The sequence below is a fragment of the Cylas formicarius genome, unplaced genomic scaffold (assembly GCF_029955315.1).
Source record: "Cylas formicarius isolate icCylForm1 unplaced genomic scaffold, icCylForm1.1 PGA_scaffold_12__32_contigs__length_19106922, whole genome shotgun sequence".
NCBI classification, from domain to species: domain Eukaryota; kingdom Metazoa; phylum Arthropoda; class Insecta; order Coleoptera; family Brentidae; genus Cylas; species Cylas formicarius.
The window spans coordinates 8,386,129-8,408,864 of record NW_026844225.1 but is presented as its reverse complement, the minus strand read 5'-3'; the positions used below and the strand labels follow the sequence as shown (position 1 = coordinate 8,408,864).

Sequence of the window (22,736 nt, the reverse complement as noted above, 5' to 3'; positions counted from 1 at the left end):
CGGTTTAGAAACAAAAATGTGGAAAGGAGTTGTGTCCAAAGATTTAAGATTTTAGGAGCTTTTCAAGATGTAGTAAAAGGAGCTGCTATTGCTCGAACTTTTCCGTTAATTCCTAACACAGTCAGGAAGACCAAGAAAAACGACAGCACATGGGATCTGTGGCAAACTGTGAAAATCTGGGGCTCAACTCAAAGCCCAAATACCCCACTAAAACATTTAGTAGGAGACCAGCCAAGAAGCATTTCATTTCTGCTAGAAATAGAGCTGCTACGCATGTATTCGCACAAAAGCATATCAACTGGGCTGCTTCAGACCAGAGAAAAGTACTTTTCAGTGACGAAACACGTTATAATGTTTTTAATTCCAATGGAATGAGATTCGTGAGAAGACATCGAAACCAGCCTTACAGTAAAGCATGGTAAAGTGTAGTCTTATGGGCTTAATTTTCATCTGGGGATAGTAGAGGAGAAGTAGATCAGTGTCGAAAAATATTTTTTTTTTGCCTGTCCGTTCTCCGTTCTCGTCTTTTGGTTTTTCCTGAATAACTTTCGAACCGTTGGAGCTACAAAATTTAAATTTGCTTCCTTTTTGACCCTCCACGAGATACATAAGTTTGTCCTAAATTTGAAGCAATCGACCCATATATGCAGCTTTACCCCGTGACAGAACCTTTTGAAAATGGGGGGTTGGGGGGTCGGGAAGTATTTAAAAAAAAATAAAAATCGCGTGTGCAGCCGTCTACAAAAAAGACCGTTTTCGAAAAACCGTTTACAAGACCGAAAAAATTCTTGAACCAGAAGACGCAGAGGAAACCACTCCATAAACTTTTATTCTTGACAATTTTTTAAAAATATACAGGTTGCGCCGCAAATTCAAAAAAACTGAAAAATGGGTCCCTCTATTATTGGAAATTGGCAATAATTTAAAATCTGCCTTTTAGATGTTAGTTTCGTTTACATGCAAAATAGCCCGCATAGACAGCTAAAACTTTTGTATTTAAGGTTTTTAAGTATTGTCCAGGGTGTTCGCGATATTCCGTGCAATATTGAAAAACGCAATAAGTGCCCCAAATTTGCAGCTACCGACTTCAGACTTGGGAGAGAAGTAGAAGTCCGGACCCGCCTTTAGACTCTTTAAATTGGGGGCAATAAAATAACGCGAAGTACTTTTCTTAAGTTTAATTTAATTAAATTAATTAATTAATTTAATTAAATTTAATTAATTAAATTTAATTAAATTAATTAAATTTAAAGCAATCTTGTTACTTAAAAGTGTTTATTTAATAGGTGTTACTAACTTTTTATAAAAAAATGTTGCAATACTTTCGCATCACAAATTACGCTTCAACTTGAATCCTGCCTTAAAGTATATCTATAACTACAACACGCAAACCATAAAACTTAACGAATTTTTCAATTATTTCCAATATTGGGAATTTTTTGATACGTTGCAATAGTTATGTGCAATTGTGTACATCTGTAATATAATTCAATGAATAAAAGGCCATTTGAAAAACAAAGATCATTGCTCATTTACGTAAAAAACAATAGTTTTCCAAAATCCGTTAAATTGCAAATGCAAAACAAAAAAAAAACCTCTTTTACCACCTCTGTAATCCCTAGGAATGTGGATTATATTTAATTGCATCAAACCTGTGCTTTCGAGTTTATTTTCTGGTTAAAACGAGCCCATTAACGAATTTTAACGAAAAATATGTGAAGTGAGCCCGAAATCATAATAAATAGACGACCTATTACCTACATATTCATTTTTAAATTCGTGCTTGCATTGAAATGCGGTTCTTATAAATCTCAGTTTAGATTCGGTGCGCTTCCTGCTCAAGAACTTCTTAATCATCTACCCAAACAAGAGGAAACAAAATCTATGATCGATTTTAGCGCTTAAATCGAATTATTTCTGAAAATACTTCGGCAATACTTCCAATAATAATACACGTGGGGTTCTAAAAAGGAAGCTTGCGTGGGATTGCTTGTTAGTCAACTTTGCAAGAATATAAAAGCTGCGTTTTCACAGAATCTATTAAAAATGCAAAAGGTATAGAATATATCATATATCAAAGTAGATCCACGAATGGCATCGCTGTATCGATTTCGTATATGGAAAAATTTAATAAAGTTTATATTATTAATTCTTAAAGTAAGCTAGAACTTTTTCATTTGCCTACATTAAGAGAGGACATTGATATACCTTTTTATTACGTTTAACAAATGCAAAGGAGCGTTTGTTAGGCTTCTTGCAATAAGGGATTTTAATAGTTTGTTTTATAAATTACTGAAGTGCAAATATCATGTAAAAATTCTTATTTATCATGCCTAGTCACCGTTGCTTTTGATCTGGTTTCAAACAAAAAAATTGTAGCCTTGGTAGAAAATTTGAGAGTCCTGGAGATTTGAGAAATACGTCCAAGTAGGGAACACCACGTACAACAATATTTCAGGCAACTAAAAAACGAAGTCTCGGAAGAGTTTGGTACTGAGGTCACCCGTAGAACGGTAAGAAACAAATCTTCATGGAAGAGTTGCTATTAAGAAACCGCTTCTCTCAAACAAGAATAGAAAGTCCCAAATGGAATTTTCTGGAGCTCATCTGTGTTGGTAATGAGAAAAACGGAATACGGTTCAGTGTTTGGATTTGATGGTATGCAATAGATAAGAAAACACGTAAAAAAATACAAAGAGAGATTGAAAAATACAATGGTTTAGAGAGGGAAAAACATAACTGTACTGGAATGGCCATCCTAATAGCCAGATTTGATCCCATTGGACATCAATGGAAGCCTTTAATCATCAGGCACTCCTTATCATGGCATCATATCGGTAGCAAATTCCTGTAGAAACTCTACAAAAATAGGTTGGTAAATCGCATTTTTGTAAAATATTTTTTCGTTGAATAATTTCTTTTTTAGAAATATGCTATAAAATGGGGTATATCGGATCAAACGAATTCTAGGCAAAGCCAAGTGCGGTGAGATTAATTCCGAACTAAAATTCAGCATGTAACGCGACGTAACCATAGATCATCTCGTATGACTTCGTGTTGTCTCCCTTCTCAGTTAACAGTCTCCGATTCCCGTAGCTCTGGCTTAAGCCAGGGAACATTTGTCCATGCCTTAAAAGGAGCGCTGAGATTGCCAAGTTGCGTCGGGTTACAGGCAGCCCAGTTGCCGCGTTGCCATATCTAGCGAATTGTTATTACGAAAAAAAATTAAGAAATTCGATCGTCTTTCTCAAATCCCGCGTTGTCTCGTTGTGAAATACGGGCTTCACCCGCTCTCCGTGCAAAATATTGTTTAACTTTAAACGAGACGAATGCCTTAAGCGCATGTGCAGTGCCTCGGGTTATTTTCGATTAGGTTATAAATATGGACGTTACACAAGAGCGCGTTGGTTTTGTTTACTGGGCGTCTTGAAACCGTCTAAGTGTCTAAACTAACCAAAGACACTTCTGGCCTCTAAAACATTAAAAAATACCTTCAAGAATTTAAGCGATTGCTAGATAGAGTTTTCCAATAACGGTTAGATACTATCGATTATCTAGTTTGTACTGTATTAGTTTTTAGTTTTAATTGTGTAGCTCATAGGTGGCAGAAAACATTACCCTTTTTTGTATTAATTACACCACAATGTTGATAACAATTAATTTCTACTATAAAGTCCATCATTAAGGTAGTGGATCATCAAACCTGCACCGTTATGAATAAATCAATCTTTACTTTAAATTCGCGTAGTTATCAAGAAATCTAGAAATTTATCGCACCTAGCGGCAACGTCGCTGAGACGCAGACGTCGCGATAGATAGGACGCGACGCCTAAGCCGTGCTTTCGTGCCTTCGAGCGACGCTCTGTTCACGTGCCAAAAAATGGCGACGTTGTTTTGTTTCAACAGCCGGCCCGAGCACGGCTTACTTAAATGTTATTGCTCGGGAGCTCTCCGGTAAACAAAGCGGTCTGGTCCGCGGCCGACTGCGCATGCGTTGCGGCACTCGTCATTTGGGTCTCGTTTTATTTTTTCATTTTGGAGTTCGACGATTCTATGGCCCATTGTACCGAGTATTTTAAAATATACAGCGGACTGGGGGTTGCGCAGCAAAACAATGAAATATATTTGAACAAATATTTAATTCTTACATGGTCCACCCTGCAGACTTGTCACGATTGGTCCAATGTAAGAGGTTATTATGATCTATTTACACCGAAGTTTCCTTAAGTAATTTTAAAGTAAGTAATATTTTAACGATATTTAAAATCTGAAAATATGTTTTATAAAGGAAATAACGTTTTCAAGGGAATTCGGTAATCTAAAATTTTTTATTTCAGTAAAAGGTATGTGCCATCTTCAGAGATATAGAGTATATAAAGGAACTAATACTGATTTTTATGTCACCTTTACTTTAAACATTAATGAGCGTCATGGAAAATATGATTCAAAAACAAGCGATTGACCCAATATAACAAGTTATTATGCTAATCAAAAAACTATTTGTATCGAAATGGCCTTAAATAGTTCCAAAGCAAGTAATATTTTATCAATTTTATGAAAAAACTATTTATATCGAAATTACCTTAAATAATTGAAAAAAGAAAACAATACCAAAAAAATCGGAAAATTTAAAAAATACATCATACCGTATAAAATATAATCTTCCAAGATTAAAACATATTTATCAATTTTATGAAAAAACTATTTATATCGAAATTACCTTAAATAATTGAAAAAAAAAACAATACCAAAAAAATCGGAAAATTTAAAAAATACATCATACCGTATAAAATATAATCTTCCAAGATTAAAACATATTTAGTTTGTATTTACGATGAAACATCATCATTAATAACAAGTGGTGGAACGATAATATTCTCTTTTCCCCAGTTTTCTTTTATTTATTTTCTGTATCTGTTATACAACTGATCCAATTTTCTGTCTTGAAAGTTGCCTTCCAAACAGTATCATCGTGCATTGCCTCATTTACAATATTTTTATTAAAAAATATTTTGGACTGAGGCCACACCCATTCTATGGCATTAAACATACAATGATAAGTAATCTTAAATCTTAATCTAACACGACCCATTTCCGCAATTATTTTGTCTGTAGCATACGCAAGTATGTTTTATAATTTTGCAATGCAATAAAAATTTAAAAAATACATAATAATTTTCCACGAGTAAATATAAAAGTATTTACGATGAAATATCTTCATCATCAAAACCAAAATTGCAACTGCTTTTGCCAGTATTCTTTTGATAATTTCTTCATTTCTTGTCGATGCATTTGGTACACTTTCACTAAGTCGAGAATAATATCCTGCATTATAAGTAATAATGATAGACGGCCTTTCGAGTTTTAGCAGTAGCTTTTCAAAAATGGGACCCTGGTTTGTAGTGTAGTGTAGTGTAATTATCTCTATCGAAACCAGAGCGTAATAGCCAAAGGTAGAACACTGGCAGGTAAATGAGTGGGTTGTGTCATTCTTACTATACGAGTGGAAGCACCTTCTCTCTTTGTTTTATAACCCACTATGCCATCTCAAATTCTACCGACTATATATTTATTATCACTTCTAGAGTTTCGCAAAAACACTGGCCAATAATCTGGGCTCCATATTGATAACAACGTCCGCAACTAGAAATTACTTTATGTACCTTAAGTGCCGTAAAAATTCTTTTCCCTTCAGGAATGATTATGATTATGATATACGATTTTACGTATATAATGGCGCCCTCACGGTAGCATGTTCAGAGTGTCGTAAAATGAAGCATAAAATTCGCATAACTCATCTTACAAAACGAAAGCGCATTAAACCCATTATGTTTAAAAGAAGGCAAACTATGGGTTGAAAAGCACTCCCCCTATCCTATAAATTTTTTAATTATTTAACAAATAAAAAGTGGATATAAAAAAATACGTAAAAATTAATAATTAACTATTAATTCAAATAATTCTTTCACTATAAAAGTTTTCTACCTTTATAATTTTCGGCATCAAACCAATAGAAAATACGATTCTATTTAACGCAACTACTCAATCAATGAATTTAACATAATTTTAATTCAATAACTACACAAAAACCCGATAGTAACGCTATTTGCAGCTAACTAACTGCATTTGAAGCCACCTCCGTCAATTTTCTCTAATAATATGCTTATTCTGTAGACAACGACAAATTTAAATTAAAAATAATATATCACTTTTTGTATATCCACAAACTTAACAAATGAAAATTCTCCCTAAAACCCTTAAGTTCTGCGGGATCACATATCACAAATTTACCGTGCCTTAAATTGCAGAAAGTGAAGCTAATAAATGCTTAAAGGAATGACTACATAATTGATATAAAATACAAAGTCTAAACTACATAAAATAACAATTTCAAACACAAATGTTACCCTAAATTTGATATTGAAGACAAGCAATTCTTACATGTAATTCATAGTCTTTTTATTTTCGACATTCTACCATTTTTCTTGTTACTTTCGAAAAATTGTTTAACGCGGAAGATGCAGAGCTAAAACATTTATTTTAGGCATTTTTCCAATTATAGACAAAAATGTAAAATTGTTCTTTTCCAGAATTAATTATTAAACGCAAATCAAAAATAGTAAAAAATATGATTAATCGGTTCCAAGGGTAGGCCCTATCAAGAGCTACAATTTCCATACAAATACATACAAAATCCATATGAAAAGCACTATTCCTAGGGTTCAGACAAGACGCGATGACGTCACTGATTATTAAGGCACACTGCATGGTTTCAGAAAAAACTTATTTTCTCGAAAACCATTTACTCTATCGGTAAAATTCATGGGCCAGGAAATGTGGGAGATCTAGGGCTATAACCTCTATATCTAAAATTTTTTCAATCATGTACCCACAATGTACCCACAATCATGTCGATTGTGGGTAAAAAAACAAAGTCTCTGAAAATTACCGTTTTCATAGGTAAATGATTAGCCGTAAATGAAAAACTATAAAACATAAGATAATTTGGTTTAAGCAGTATCGTAAATTGTGTCGAGAGAGAGTTTCAGGTTTCGGTTATCATACGGGGTGCGCGAGATACTTTCATATACCTTTTTTTTCTCACATTTGGTTTAATTTTTGTTCTTTATGCATTTATATTTATTGAGATGTTTATTGCTTCGAGACAGAATAATTTTTTTAAAAGCACAAGCAAAAACCGTTTCGTATTTTGCGCACACTTTATCATCAACGAAAAGAAAATGGTCGAATTATCCGCAGGTAAAATAGTTTGCGGCGGAATATGCGAAATTACACCCCCGAATCGATATTATATTGACCCTAACCCCTAGGCCGTGGGTAGTTGTAGTTCAGCTGTGCTGCAACTTCAAGTGCATAGCGTTTAATTAGATCGAAAGCTGAATATTTTTTCGCTATATTTAGCAGATTTTTTTTTAATTTTGCATAATATAAAAATAACCACTTTCGCGCCCAACGGTTACCGCCGACCGTGTGACGTCAACACGTATGGCGTGAGTGCAAATTCATAAAACAAGAAAGGTAATGCAGGAACTTCTTACGCTAAATTAGCATTTTCCGCAAGCGCTCTGCTTTTGACGCATTAAATACTAATAAACGTAGCGTAGCTTAATAATATAACTATAACATAATAAAACCATCTACGTAGAGAAACTCCTCTGCATAGAGAACCACATTAATTAGTTAGAAAATCTTATTAACGTTATGACGCGCATTATGGTTGTCTCGTCTCAGTAAGAGCAACGAGGTAGAAGTCTAAGAAATGTGTAAAAACAAAATTAGAAAATCGGTCACAACAAAGTCCTAAATTATTTTTGACTCCCTGAAACTGCCCCCAGGCAGCGTAACCGTTATCTTGCATTTTAAAACTCTTGTGTTTTATGGAAAAAGGATTTTTCCTACGCTAGAAATCGCACGTGACGCGTGACGCGATTGTGACCTTGCTACCGAATGGAGGTTTCTGACATAATCGCAAAAAAAATATTAAAAAAAAAAAGAATATATATCATTAGATGGCAAATAAGGGACCAGTAAGGGACCTAAAATATGAATAAAAGAACTTCATGTCCAAACTAAAATGTCATATTTTGGGAAAAATTTCCATTTTACCGGGTGTGATTAATATTGAATTATCTCCACTATACGAAATAAAACGCCAATTGATTATTAATTATGCCAAATAATATTTAAAATCAAAATTAAATGTTACCTTTTTTTACAATATTTTATTCCTCCATACTTGACATTCCTTGAGTTGTTTAGCAGCTTTCAAATATTTAGTATCTAATTCATTGATGAAAGCAAACCAATTAAACAAAACAAAAATTTTGTTCATAACAATCCTGATAAAATTATAAATGAATTATTTCTGATGTCAAGCAAGATGTTTTACTCATTTTTTTGAATGGTTTTCCACTTTTTTAGTATTAATTAATCCCCAACAATTGATTAGTGACCCAGTTAGTGATTGAGCGTAGTTTTTATTGGAAAAATACGTGACAATACTAAATGTTTGAAAACAGCTAAGCATGTCAAAACTCATAAAAATATCAGCTAATGGGTAATTCGAAAAAATTGTGAAAAAAGTCATAATAATAAATAATAGCATTTTTATTTTGATGGATTAATAATAAATTAGAGTTTCATTGGGTAAATTATTGGGTTTATTTATATTTTAGATTAGGATAAAGATATTGAGATGCGCTTTTCACTTAGTTGCTGAGACCTTATTTAATCTAACAACATAAAAAAACTCATATCGTATCATTTGCAACTATGTCCGAAAAATCCACCTAATGGCAAAGTAAGCAACTAAAATTGCATCACTTATAGCCCTATTGACAGCCTAGAAAAGGCCTTTTTTAACGACTCCTATTATTATTAAAATCCTTTAAAACTTTTGAGAAATATAAACATTTATTTACAAAAAAAAAATTGGAACATTCTCCACCACTCTGCTTGCAGAAATAGAACAAGCAGCATTAAACAAAAAATATTGGAATTTGTCTCAGCTTTAAAATAGCCAATAAAAATGTACTAACTATGGTTAACGTTGGATTTTTTCTAGCCGATTTACTTAATATCTTTTTTTTTCATATGTCTAGAACCATTTGTTTCTCTAATGCCACACCTCGCCGCCATTATTGGTACACCCGGTACAAAGTTGTTTTTGCATAGCTATTGCTCCCTAGAAGACAATGTTTAAATCTCAATCGCCATGTTTATAGTGTTTTTTCAGTTATAACCATTAACATATTATCTAGAAAAACTATTGACAGAAATTTTCAGTTTTGTGCTTACCAATGACACACCCCGTACATTTTTTAAAAATCGCCAGCAAAGGGATAACTTTGAACCTGTGTGTTTGGATCCTAACTATTCCACCAACCATAACAGTTTTGGTTAGTTCACTCAGCTCTAGTATAGGAAAGCAGTATCACCTGAACCAAATTCTCCCTTTTACGCCGCAATTGTGCTGTTTAAATAGAAAAAGTTGGTTTCGCCAAAGTTTGATGGCTTTTCTGGGACATGCCGTATAAGATTTAAGCATGCATTTTTAAAAGTAAATATATAACAATAGTTCCCATGCTGGTTGTTTTTCTTTCAAGTATCAAATAAGGTATAGTATAAATATTTGGAAATAAACTTAGAATAAGAAATTAGGAATCATAAAATATATAGGGCGTACAATTCAAAATTTTAAAGGCGCGTTCAAAACCTAAGTAGCAGTTGGTGGCAGAAATATTTTACAATGAGAATATGGAGCTATTATTAACCCCAATTTATTTCCAAATAACATCCTCGAAAGCTTTTAATAGTGACTTAATTAAAATTCACCTTATTATTCAACAGAATGGGATATTTATTGTTAAGTTTGCAAGAAGTGTGGGTGCTATATTAACGAGCAATAACAATGCCTAAATAAACAATAAAAACAATAAAATATCTATTTTAGCTTAAATATGATCTAAATTAATACAACCAAAACTAAACGAATTTAGAAAAGTAAGTAAACTTTATTCATAAAAAAAAACTCATTACATTTCAAGATTCGGTATTTAATTTAAAAACGTCGAGCGGGATATCGGAAAACGAAAAAATTTTTAATCGTTGTCCTTCGAAACTTTTGGCAGAAGTCCAGAAGTAAATTAAATCCACATGGCGGGTTACAAAGAAAAACACATCGGGAAAAACGATGAAGCCAAAACGTGACGACGTTGCCAATCTGGAAAATTTCGTATCTTAAAACCGATAAAAGATATTTTGTAGGCAAAAAAAGTAAGCCAGAGACAATAAAAGCAAAAGAAAGGTCGTCTATTTTTAGGCCTCTCTTCGTCAAACCTTTATCAATAATTTAACTGTCATTCCGCGCAATTTAGGTGTAATTTGTCCAAAGCATGAATTGGATATTCTTGGCAGCTGTAGGTGTGTGTATGTATGATATACATTGAACTACTACTTGCTAAGAAATAAATACTAAGTTAAATTAAAAAAAAATTACAATAGATATTATTATACCATAAAAATCGTTTAACATTATATTTGGATGTACATACGTATTATCAGTCGTATAAATTATAGGAATCAAGTATACGCAGTATTTACATCCAGCTGTTGAACGTTCTGCAAAATTTGAAAAAGGCTTAGAAAAAGGTTTTTATGTCCAACGACATCTACAATAACGATTCTTTCCATGCATATAGAGTATTGGTGCGATAATTATAAACCTTTATTACTTTTCCTTCCATTTAGGTCAACATTCAATTAATCTTTGAATAAGATTTTAATAATAATTACAGACAACGCTTTTATTTAAATGTTGCTGTATTTAAATCACAGTTTAATATAACATTAAATCTTTTTTTTTATCCGCTACCATATCAGAACATCATTAATATTATTCAAAAAAATATTAACATCTAAACAAATGTTTACTGGTTTCTGTTTAAATTTAATGCAATAAAACTTTTATTTTTGGAAAACGAGGTGACATAAAAAAAATACAAGACGCACAGAAGTTGTAATTTTCCATGCTTACTCAAGTAAAAGATGTGAAAGTTACAAAACTATAATATTCGCTATTGTGGTGCTATTAGGAATAAATTTCAACATAATTTAGCGAATATTTGTTTCGTAATTAATAAAAAATAATATTTATGTTTATAAAAAGTTAAATAAGACCCAAAAGTTCAGATCTTCACGAAATTATATATTTTTATATGACAATTGTTTCAACAACACCGTGTTTTTATCAAATTTGATAAAGAAACAATTGCCATGTAAAAATATACAATTACGTGAAGATCTGAACTTTTAGTTCTTATTTATTTTGATAAATGGATTTTCTTAAAGTAAAAGCTACCTCAGTTCCATTATAAAAAGTTTATTCCAAATTTTATTTTCCGGACACCCTGTATAAATTTGCGATATGTAATATGAAATTCCTTTTTTTTTAAGATTATAAGTAATAATGCTCCAGTGCGGGCACTTCATTTAGAAGACCAAAAATTACTTCACTTCGTTAACATTGTATTTTCTGGAAATAATTCATAAAACAATACTAAATCCTCATTCCGATTTTTCTTCTCAAAAAGTTAGTCGAAAAGATTAACCCGTTTATTTAAAACTAAATTATAATACCTTGGATATCCAGTAGAAGACTACTTAGCGTAAAAAAATAATCAAATTATTATTCCTTACAATAAAATAAACCGAAAAAATTAATAAACACGTAATAATAAAACGAAACTAAATCGGACTAGCTAGTAAATAATTAAGTTAGGTCGGGAACCGTAATGTTACAAAACTTTTTATCAGCTTATCTAAATCTAAATATACAATTGCACTTAAATTTTACAAACACATGCGAGTCGGTTCCGAAAAACTTCGTTAAATAACATTGCCTCGCGATTTCTTCAAAAACATCCAATCAAAGAGATAAAAACCTTACGTTATCTATGACCACAATAGTCTAGGCGGTATAGACCGAAATGTAAATTAGATTAAAAGTAAGGTCCAGGCAAAATCACATTTTAAAGAGTTAACACCCACACAAAGCAACAGCCATATTTTATGACATCATTTTCCTGATGACAAAAAATATTATAAACACGTGACGCCTTCCTTTCCCTCTCAGCAGCATCTGGTTGTACAGGGTGAGTCACCAACAGAGTAAAACTCATTGGTTTAAAAAATTATGAGAAAATGGAAGAGCTGAAAATATATTTGATATTAGCCTTACTCGAAAAATAATTCAAATTCGGTAGCATAATCTTTTACGTCATCTTCGAATAACGCATATATGATATATTAGTGATATACCTATAAAAATAATGGCGTTGTTATCGTAAGTGTGAAAACTAGTATTTTTTTAGAAAAAGTAAAATATTGTAAAAAATATCAGGCTTAGGTAAGTATTATTATTAAAAAAAAAGTTGAAGAATTTCAAAACGAATTCAACACAACAAATAAAAATAAGTTCTTTCATTTAAAAAAATATGTTTCATTCGTCGCGCTTTTTTGAGCCACCCTGTATACTTGGACCTGTATAATTTTCAATTGTGCATCCGAACAATCTTTATAACTTTCGAAACCAATGAAATAATAAACTTCACTCTATGGTTGACTCATGGTTGATGTAGAGGTACATTGTGTCCGAGATGACATTCCTGCTACTATAGTTGGAAAGTGATTATACACCATCACAAGGAAGATATTTTTATAAATTTCACTCACAGTGCCACTGTTTAATTTATTTTAATTATTTAATAGAAAATACGAACAAAATCAGCGCTGAGTACGGCTCGATCGTATAATTGGCAATTGGAAAACACCGTATTTTTTTATTTCGTCAAAATTCATCGACTATGTTCATATTCTAACTCATATCGCGTTGTTCGCAATTACACCGAAACATTGCAAATACGAAAATCGTACTTTAAACTTATGTAATAACGCATTCACAATCTAATATTTCATTATTAAATTTACATGCCTTCCGCAAACACAGTAAATAAATATTATGTTCTTGTTTGCCTTGGCAGCGAACATCTCAAAACCAAATATTTTAAAACGCTGGTATGGTATAAAAAATCACAACCATAAACACTAATAATCGTCCATCTCTTATCGCAAATCTTACGCATGGGCTACTAAATATGTATTTAGTTCGAAATCGACTTGTTGAATATAAATTTTTCAAATACTATCCCGATGAGTATAAGTCAAACTTTTTACCCCCTGTAGTATATTTCATTTTGCTTTGAAGTTGAACACTAAACTTATTTAATATATAAGTTAAAAAAGTGAAACTACCAATTCTTTTTTTCTAATTTTATCGGGTTTGATAAGAATTTTTAAAATAAGCAGAAGATATAAATTTAGTAAATGAGAACAGAGGATTTTAAAAACTAAAATAAAATAAATAAACAAACAAAAATAAATTACATATTTTATATTATTTTAATAATAATAATAAGGTTCAAATTTAATCCAATTAAATATTTAAAGGCTACACTATTTTTGCAATCAAAAGAAAAATCTTAACTAAAAAAAGACATCATCTGTAAATAGTGTTTGAGGAAATCCCCTTCCTACACGAAAAAAATGCCCAGAGATTTTAAAATGAATGAATGGTTAGTGTGCAGACTGACATACGATTTCAGCAACAAAGCCAGATTCATTGATTATGTGATATTAATTTTAGCTACATATTTTTCATTTTAATATTTATTTATTTAGTAATTTAAAAAATCAATAGTTTATTTAATGCTCTTAATACAGTATAATGCAATGTGTGGTTCGAAAACTGGTTCAAAAATGGTGAAAAATCAATTTAGTGGTCCAAAAATTGGTCACATGCGCAAATAACAAATTAAACCATTTACAGAAAAACAGTACCAGAAGACTAAATTTTTGAGAAGATGAAACTATATTGCAGCAGATTTAAACGAACAACAAACAAAGAACTTTATAAAAATAAGCCAATAATTTTATTACGTTCATGCAAAAAATACGATTTATATATAACCATAGTATTAATTAAATTTAATTAAATTATAATGAGCAGTTTGAAGGAATTCAAGAATAATTCATACTACTGAGAGAGGAATTCTTAAGAATTATATTTTCCAGATTCCCTTCCATTTAACAAAATGGGGCATTCTATTTTTTCCCTTGGACCAGGTCACTTGCTAACACTCAACTAGGCTTTATCCCTTCTCAACATTTTTCAAGAATTTTCCAAGTCGCTGTTTATTTTCTGTCTTTTCTTTCTCGCTCTTCTTACAAACCGCGATTAGTCCATAAAAGTTACTTCTGGCAACATTTAAGTTCAAAATAATTTAAACTAGTAATCATTTTTACTTTAAACAAGAATACATTTTTTTGGAGGCAAAATAAGTGACAGTCCCCTTTAGTGGCACCACTGTAGGAAATTGTTAGCCGTAACTCAAAGGTATTTTTCATCAAAATTTCTATTAAGTATTTTAAACCGTTTCAGAAATGGTTTCCTTTAGTCCCCTCTAAGGAGGCATTTTTGGACGTGTTTCGGAACGCCCTGTATATTTTTAATGTCTTCTAAAATTATTTATTCCCCTGGGGTTGGTTCAGCATTGTTGATATTTTTTTGCCGGGTTATTGTAAAAAAATGCACTTCGTCAATCAAATAACTAAATAAAACAATATAAAATAAATACTAAACCGAAATATTACCGTGTAGAAAAGGGATCGTGATAATAAATGGATGACAATCCGCAACATGGGACGAAATTTTTCGAATACGGTCCTCGAATCGTATGGAAATTAAGGCACTGACACGGAGTCAATTCTAAAGTCTCACACACAGCCACACACTCAGACACACACACACACACACACACACACACACATACACGCAGACACGTACGACGACGAGATGCTTGACAGTCATTTAGAACCGACACGCGGGCCCCCGATTGCCCCCTTAAACGGGCCTGAACAAAAAAGGGGGCCACAGGCAAACCGTTCTGCTGCTTGCTGGCCACTAAGCACCAGGTCGAAGTTCTATCCGGAATAATATCACACAACACGCTCAAAATATAAGTTTTATTTCAGTACTGGTATACAGGCGAAGCTTTTTGAGTATTTTTGACTTGCCCAAGTTGCACACACCAACGGGCTTTGCCTGAACAAATTTTTAATGTTAATTATAGACATAAACAAAACAGAAATATCCATCTATACATAGATTCCCGTTAAACTTGGTGTATAGCAAGTGAGAAACAGCCATTCACTGTTCGGAAACCATTCAAACGTGGCGATTTTCAACAGCTTCGATTAAATGAGTTCGCGACAAAAACGATTAGGACCCGAATCACGTCTTGAAACGACAAACGAAAATATGTATTTTAGCATCCGTTGATGTACAATGCAGGAAAGTAAAAGCGACATTTTTTATTTGCGGTTTAGTCAAATATTTCGATGTTCGTTATAATTGTGTCAATTTTCCTAGTAAGTACAATTCTTAATCATCCGAAACAGTGTTAATTAGATCATTAGGTGATCAGGTTTTTTTACTGTCCGCTAAGAAATATCGCCCAACAATTTTCCGTGATTTTCAAACTAATTTTTATAATGACAAGCAACTACTCATTATCGACGATGCTAAGGACGCTAAAAGAGTTTTGCAATACCTAAACCCAATACAAAAATTATTTTTCAAGACTAATTTACTTGAACTTTAGCAATTTAAGTTCACGGAAGAGAACGAATTCCTCCAATCTTACAAAGTTTCAAATAGTGTCTTTCCAACATCAACTGCAACTTTTTTCATCCTGGTCATATTATATTTTTATTGTTTTATGTTAATAAACGTCCAATTATTATTATTATTAATATAATAACTTCGCTGTGAGGTTATGTACAAGTAGCACTTTTTAAATTTATGTGAATCTTATTTTATATTGGGCGGTTGGCCCGTTGATAAATAAATAAATAAATAACTTTTTAGGAGCACTGGCATTACGGACAATTAATAAATAAACGGCTCGTCTATATTAAACACTATACACTGACAAAGCTTTCTGGTATTAATAATTACTTAAGACAAGTTTACAAATGATTTTAGTCGAATTACAAATATTTCATAGTTTCTAATATTTGCGACAATCAGGAAACCTAATAAATGGGTTGGTTTTAATGACACTTTTATTTAAAACTCTATACATATTCCAAACGTGATACTTTATCCCGCTTCTAGTTCGGTAAATTATTGTAGTGTGAGGTAGCCGGTTATAAATACATAAAATCTTTAAATTTTATTCTACAACACTCTTATCAAATTTAAGTTTAAAATGTGAGCCAAAAAAATTGTACATATTAATACTCACATTAATATGTACAATTTTTTTGGCTAGTCTCTAATTCTGTACAGTGCGCTAATCATTGATGTATTTTTTTCTAGAAATATATATAATGTTTTCAGTCCAACTCAGCTTATTTTCAATTAAAACGATTAGATATTTTATTTTTGATACTTGCTCAATACACTTATTGTTTACTTTTTACAGTCCTGTTGTTCGATTTAAATAACATAAATTTGATTTATGAACATTGATTTTTAACAATAGCCAATGGGTCAGCTTCAGATCAGCATTCACAATATCATCGATATCGTTGACATTTCCAAAAATATACAGAAGCACTGCGTCGTCCACAAATGTATAAACCAGTGTTTTTTAGACTAAGCACATAGAGGGAGTAAAGGGAGCCTTGTGGCACCCCAAAATTACAACCGTCAGTAGGGCTGATATTTATACCTACTCGTTCATACTGTAGTCTATCAGACAAATACGATTGTCTAATGTTGAACATGTTGCCTGTAAACCCCATACAACATAATTTTTTCAATAATAGATCTGATTAGGTAATTCCATTCCATCCATTCACTCAAGGCACGGTTGAGTGTTTATTTTTTATTTTCATGCTTGGCGGTGAAATGTAAGCTACGACAGAAAATTTTAAAAAAATGGATTCAGCGATAAGAAAATTGAAATACTGCAAAATTAGACTTAGACTTTGCACTATCTTGCTTGTTGATCATCGCAAGGTCTTATTGGTGGAAAGCTAGTTTTCAAAGGCGGATATTGAGGGTCGATGCTCAACATTTTGGGCTTCAAAAATATTTATTTTGTCATATCTAGTAGCTATAACAGAATTAAATTGAAAAGGCCCATCAAATTATAATATTTTTCACTACAAACAAGGACCCAACCAGGAAAACCGTAAAAGCATTCAAACTAACCATCTCCACGTAATTTTTAATAACCACTTACTCTCGCGATAATAAATATCATTTATACCGTGCTTTAATTAAATCTATAATACGTGTGCCATGTTGCACATTGTGGCACTCTGCAATGTGCATTTCGCGTGTAAAATTTCCTGTTTTCATATCTTATAAGTGGGACAAAAATGTTTATGGAATTAGTTCTTAAAAACAAGCAGCACGCGTAGAAGCTGCCGATCACATTTTGTTTTTAAAAGAATAGAGCATATGGCTCGTGTTTAAAGTACCTTAATTGCTGAAAGTAAACATACGGCAACTTACGTGTATGGAGACCGGACACAAATGTTTGAAAAGTATTCCAGCGAAAGAAAAACGCGAATTGACTTTTGGTAAAATTTTAAACCCATTTTCTAAGCACCTGCATTTAACAAATACTTTTTGCACAAATTAAATTAAATTTAACAGCTTTAAACCTAGAAAAAATTAAATAAAATGTTATTTTCTGCACTAGTGCAAACATGTGAAACTTGTGGCAGGGAAAACAGTGCAATGTTATTTGGTATTAACTGTGCTATTTTAAAATCCGATTTTTGACTCTATCGAGTTTCATTTATTATAATTAATATTTATTTAAACAATTACATTTGAAAATATTTGTGCTATTTTCGCAATGCAAGACAAAAAACAATATTGTTTACAAAAAATATATTAAACGATATTATATTATGAGACTACCAAATAGATAAATAATAGAAGAAAAGTTCAATTATTACACTGATTAAACCGTTACAGTAATAAAGGCGTCCAAAAAGAAAATATTTAATACAATTTTTTAAAAAAATTATCCAACTTAATGATTTTTGTATTTTTATTCCTAATACGGTGGCAATGAAAAATAAATTATTTTCTATGTTTTACTTGACGTTTTCCAGCAAAACCGCACAAAACGGACTTAACTTGGCGAAAAAGTCAAGATACACAAAATAATCGCATTTGCAACAGAGCTGGAAATAAATTGGATTTCCTCTTCTGCTTCTTAATTTTTTAAAGGATATAGAAGAAATAATAATATAACGAGTGAGATAAACAGGCCGTCTACTTTATGTCGCAAAAAAATTAATCCGCCAATTAATTGGTAGCGTTTTATAATTGCAATTATCAAAGACTAGTGTAGATCTCGAAAAAGAAAGACGGACACGGTTCTTAAACTTCTAATCGAATAACTAGGAACAATTAAAACTCTTAAGGGTTCCAGACTCGGTCGTTCTCTCGGAAGAGCAGCGGCTGTGCGGTGGTATTTTTATAGGGTTTTTTTTTTTCAATAAGTCTTTAGAACACTTTTTCTTCGATAATTAATTAAGCAGCCATATAGTTCTTGAAATCTCATACCCCTAGACAAATAATAATATTAATACGATTTCAAAAAAAAAAGAATTTATACAATAAAAATAATTTAGCAAATAATTACTTAATTTCAGTGTAAAATTTTTTATAAGGGTATATTTTCTCAATAAGTCTTTACAACACTTTTTCTTCCATAATTAATTAAGCAAACACATAGTTTTTGAACTCTCGTACACTACATAAGTAATAATAATAGATTTCAAAAAAAGAATTTATATAATAAAAAATAATTTAGTTAATAATTACTGAATAAATTTTGGTGTAAAATTTTCTATAATGGTACATTTTTTCAATAAGTCTTTAAAATACTTTTTTTCTATAATTAATTAAGCCACCACATAATTTTTGAAATCTCGGACCCCCACACAAATAATAATAATAATAATACTACAATTTCAAAAAAATATTTATATAATAAGAAATAATTTAGTTAATAATGATTTAATTAATTTTCGTGTAAAAAATGTTTATAAGGGTAATTTTTTATAAGTCTTTAGAACTCTGTTTTTTTGGAATTAATTAAACAGTGACATAGTTTTTGAAAATCCGTACCCCTATACAAAGAATAATGAACCAATTTCAAAAAAATAATTTAAATAATAAAAAAATAATTTAAAATAAAGGAAGTACGGAAAGGTCTCCGGACATAACTACAAGCCAAATTCGAAAATGGAAAATTTAAGTATGAAAACAAGGCAAATTAAATTTATACTTAACTAAATTGTAATTACAGATGAGAATAATTAAAAGAACTGTTAAAAATTTTGTCTTTACTGAAAATGTGGTGTATACAAATAATTTTTTATATTTCGTGTACGAATAAGAATTTTACCATATTATGATGAATTGGTTTTGCTTTTGCATAACGCTTGCTTAATAATAATTTTACAATGCCATCGTTTGGCTTCGCTTTCGCGTCTTTTGCCATATTACTGAAAAAAATGTTTCAGAAAAAAGAAAGAATAAATAGCACCTTAAAATTTAATAATTAATAGCGAGAGGTACACTATTTAGAATTCTCATGTATAGAAATCAAATAATTAATTAATTAATTAAAGTCTCTCTGATAGAATAGAACCGACATCTTCAAAAGTAATTGAAATTACCTTGCTATTTTTAAATGGAAAATTAATCTATTATTTACGTAATATGTAAAAACGGTATTTGTCCAATTACGATCATTTCGGTGCAACTATTCAATCGTTACGCCCCGCACGAGTCGCCACTGTGTCTCGAACACGGGGGAGGTTACGGCTCGTGGTAATACACGTGTGTACTCCGAACTGCAAACAGCTGCGTCACGAACGGTGGGGGACATTTTATAGAGCATGTGTGCTGAAAACTCCTCCAAGGGGTCACACTCCAGTCTAGCAAGGCAATGTGTGCGTCTTCACGATAAAAAAAATCTCTTTAAATGTCGCTGAAACCTGATATCAGGTCATTTGCAGCAGTGCGGATATGTTTGCATGGACAACAAGAAAATTCAACGTTTAAATTAATTTTCTTTCAAAAATTCCATTTAGTGTCATATTGTGATATCATTCAAAACCCTTAAGTCGTTAATAATATACAAATTTTATTTATATAAAATAATAAAATGCAAACAAAATGCTTTTAGTAGCGATAACCAACTTACAAATTGCAGAACCGGTTCTTATTATATTTCGATTTAACCGTAAGCAAGGCGCAAAAAAAAATAAAATAATAAAAACATTTCACAACGGAATAAAAATTCCTGTTCGTATTTAAAAAAATATCTTACAGGATTAAAAAGAGAAAATCGAAATAAATAGGTGTTTGGAAATTTGACATATCGTAATAAGGCAAGTAATGAATTAACATTTAATAATCAATACTTGCCAAAAACAAGTTCAAATTAAAGAACAAATGCTAGACTTAAAGTGAACCTATTTGAATTGAACTACGAAAAGAATAGTAGTGAAAAATTCGTATTTAACGGAATAAATATGCAGCGGCAGGAAGATTTTGCATTTACATTTAAATTTTACAATTTTCGTAATCAAAATGCTGATGAAGTTCACAGGAAATATTTAAATTGAAAATATAAAACTATAAAAGATATATTAGAAATCATGGTTAAAACTGGAAAAGGAGAATAATTCATAAAACATAATAAATAAATAAAACCCGTTTTTGAAAACTAGCGCATAATTTTAACAATAACAAAAATGGGAAAAATAACCTATACCACACTTTTTATAAATTAATTGATTAATTGACTTTTAACTTATTTAATAATTCGATTTCCTAAAGGCAGTTGCAAAATTCGGCAAATTCGAGTAAAACTAATAAACGCCTATGTCCATCCTTCAATACGCGACCAGACTCAACAAAATAATGCTAATCAAATTCAGACTGCTAAATAATACAAGGTCACGCCAACATTATTAAAATATCCAATTCGGAATATAAACTGACTATTACTGCCATACTAGAAATATTGAATATTTTGTAGAAATATTTATGATAGCAGCAGCCGGACTCAGACGATCAGATATAATTACGCTTTTGATTAGAAAAATGGCGTCATTCTTAAATCATTAAGACTGTCGTAGATTTCTCTCAAAAAGCTTCCATATTTACCCTAGCAATTCACATGTTAGGTAAAACGTAGCTGAAAAAAAAAAGCATACACCAATGACATTGGTCGAATATACTAAATTTGATATATCCAAAATCTCAAAGACGCACTACTTGCCTTAAACAATAATGACAATTTAATATCAGAGCAAAAAACACCTAATACATATTTTTCTCAATATATTTTATAAAAGCGAAATATGTGAATAAAAATAAAAATAAACATAATAAATAAATAAAATAAAAATACTAAACCATCATCATCATATTTCGGTATTTATTGATCTGACAAATAATTTGGATAATTGCTATTTAGATAACCATGTTGCATGTAATTTTATTATAGCATTCTTAGCACACACACAACTTTTTTACACGTTTAAAGGTTTGGACGTTTTAAAATTTTATATAGGAAGAAAGGTCTGCTTACTGGCATTCAATATTGTCAATGATTCCTTTTTAACCGTTTTCAGGTGTAGTGTTAAAAAGGTGCCATCAATTATATTATATTGTGTTTTTCAAAAATGTTTAAAAAATGTATGTTAGTGTTATTATTATTATTATGAAGTTCAAAAGAAGCAACGGCATAATTATAATAAAATTAGATACAATTTATTTTCTCACATCAATAATAACGAAGATATGAGGATTATAAAAAAATGGGAAAACTTTCTTTTTTAAATTTATAACGTAAAATTATGACTATTTAGTCAACTCTCTTCAATAGTTTCCAAGAACTTTAAAATATTTTACAAAATCCAGAGAACTTAATTCTCATTTCCAAGCTCAATGCATAATAACGGGAAAAAATGGTTATTTGACATTTATATTTATAACTTAATGTAACGTCGCCTATTAAATGGTAAAATCTTAAAAGTCGACAACAGAGAGACTGGAGCTATACGAAAAATATGTCGCCTCAGCGCTACATTTTAATTATTGTAATATAATAGCATCGGTTGCCAACAGCATCTTTCCGCCTTTAGTCTGCAGTCTCGTGGAGAAACACGCGCATCGGAAGTAACCTAAATGTCAATGTACGTTACAGGATGTTTAGTAAGACATAAGATGAACCCTAGATACACGATTAGGGTAAAATTGCAATGAAAGAAGGGGAACGCAGCCTACGTCAATCTTTACGAGAGGTTATGGCGTTCCTTTAAACACCAGAACAAGGATAAAATATTGATACGGAGGAAAAATAACCTACTCAATATTAAATATTTTTTTATTTTAAATCAGTTTTTTTATCATTTTTCTTTTACATTTTATGACAATTTATTGATCATATCACACGTGCTTCCGTAAAAATTAATTACTGCCCTTTAATTACCAATTATGGGCTTCGCATAAAGCAGAAAATTAACTGGCAGAAAATAGACAAAGCGAAAAAGAGAAGGACTAACTGACGAAATCCAGGTTGGGTAATCAAATTATTCGACAACTA

At 31.2% G+C, this 22,736-nt stretch overlaps 1 protein-coding gene across 8 annotated transcripts in view; it reads right to left on the bottom strand.

Annotated features, from left to right (window-relative positions):
- Positions 1-22,736, bottom strand: part of LOC132708646 (myocyte-specific enhancer factor 2) — a 94,989-nt gene that overhangs the window by 66,047 nt on the left and 6,206 nt on the right. Inside the window, exon 1 of one of the 8 annotated variants that reach the window (XM_060681102.1) lies at positions 14,731-15,021. The exons of the other annotated variants lie outside the window; for them this stretch is intronic. The gene's annotated coding sequence lies outside the window, so the exon portion shown is untranslated. Of the gene's footprint in view, positions 1-14,730; positions 15,022-22,736 lie in introns of those variants that run through there. 8 annotated transcript variants of the gene reach the window in all.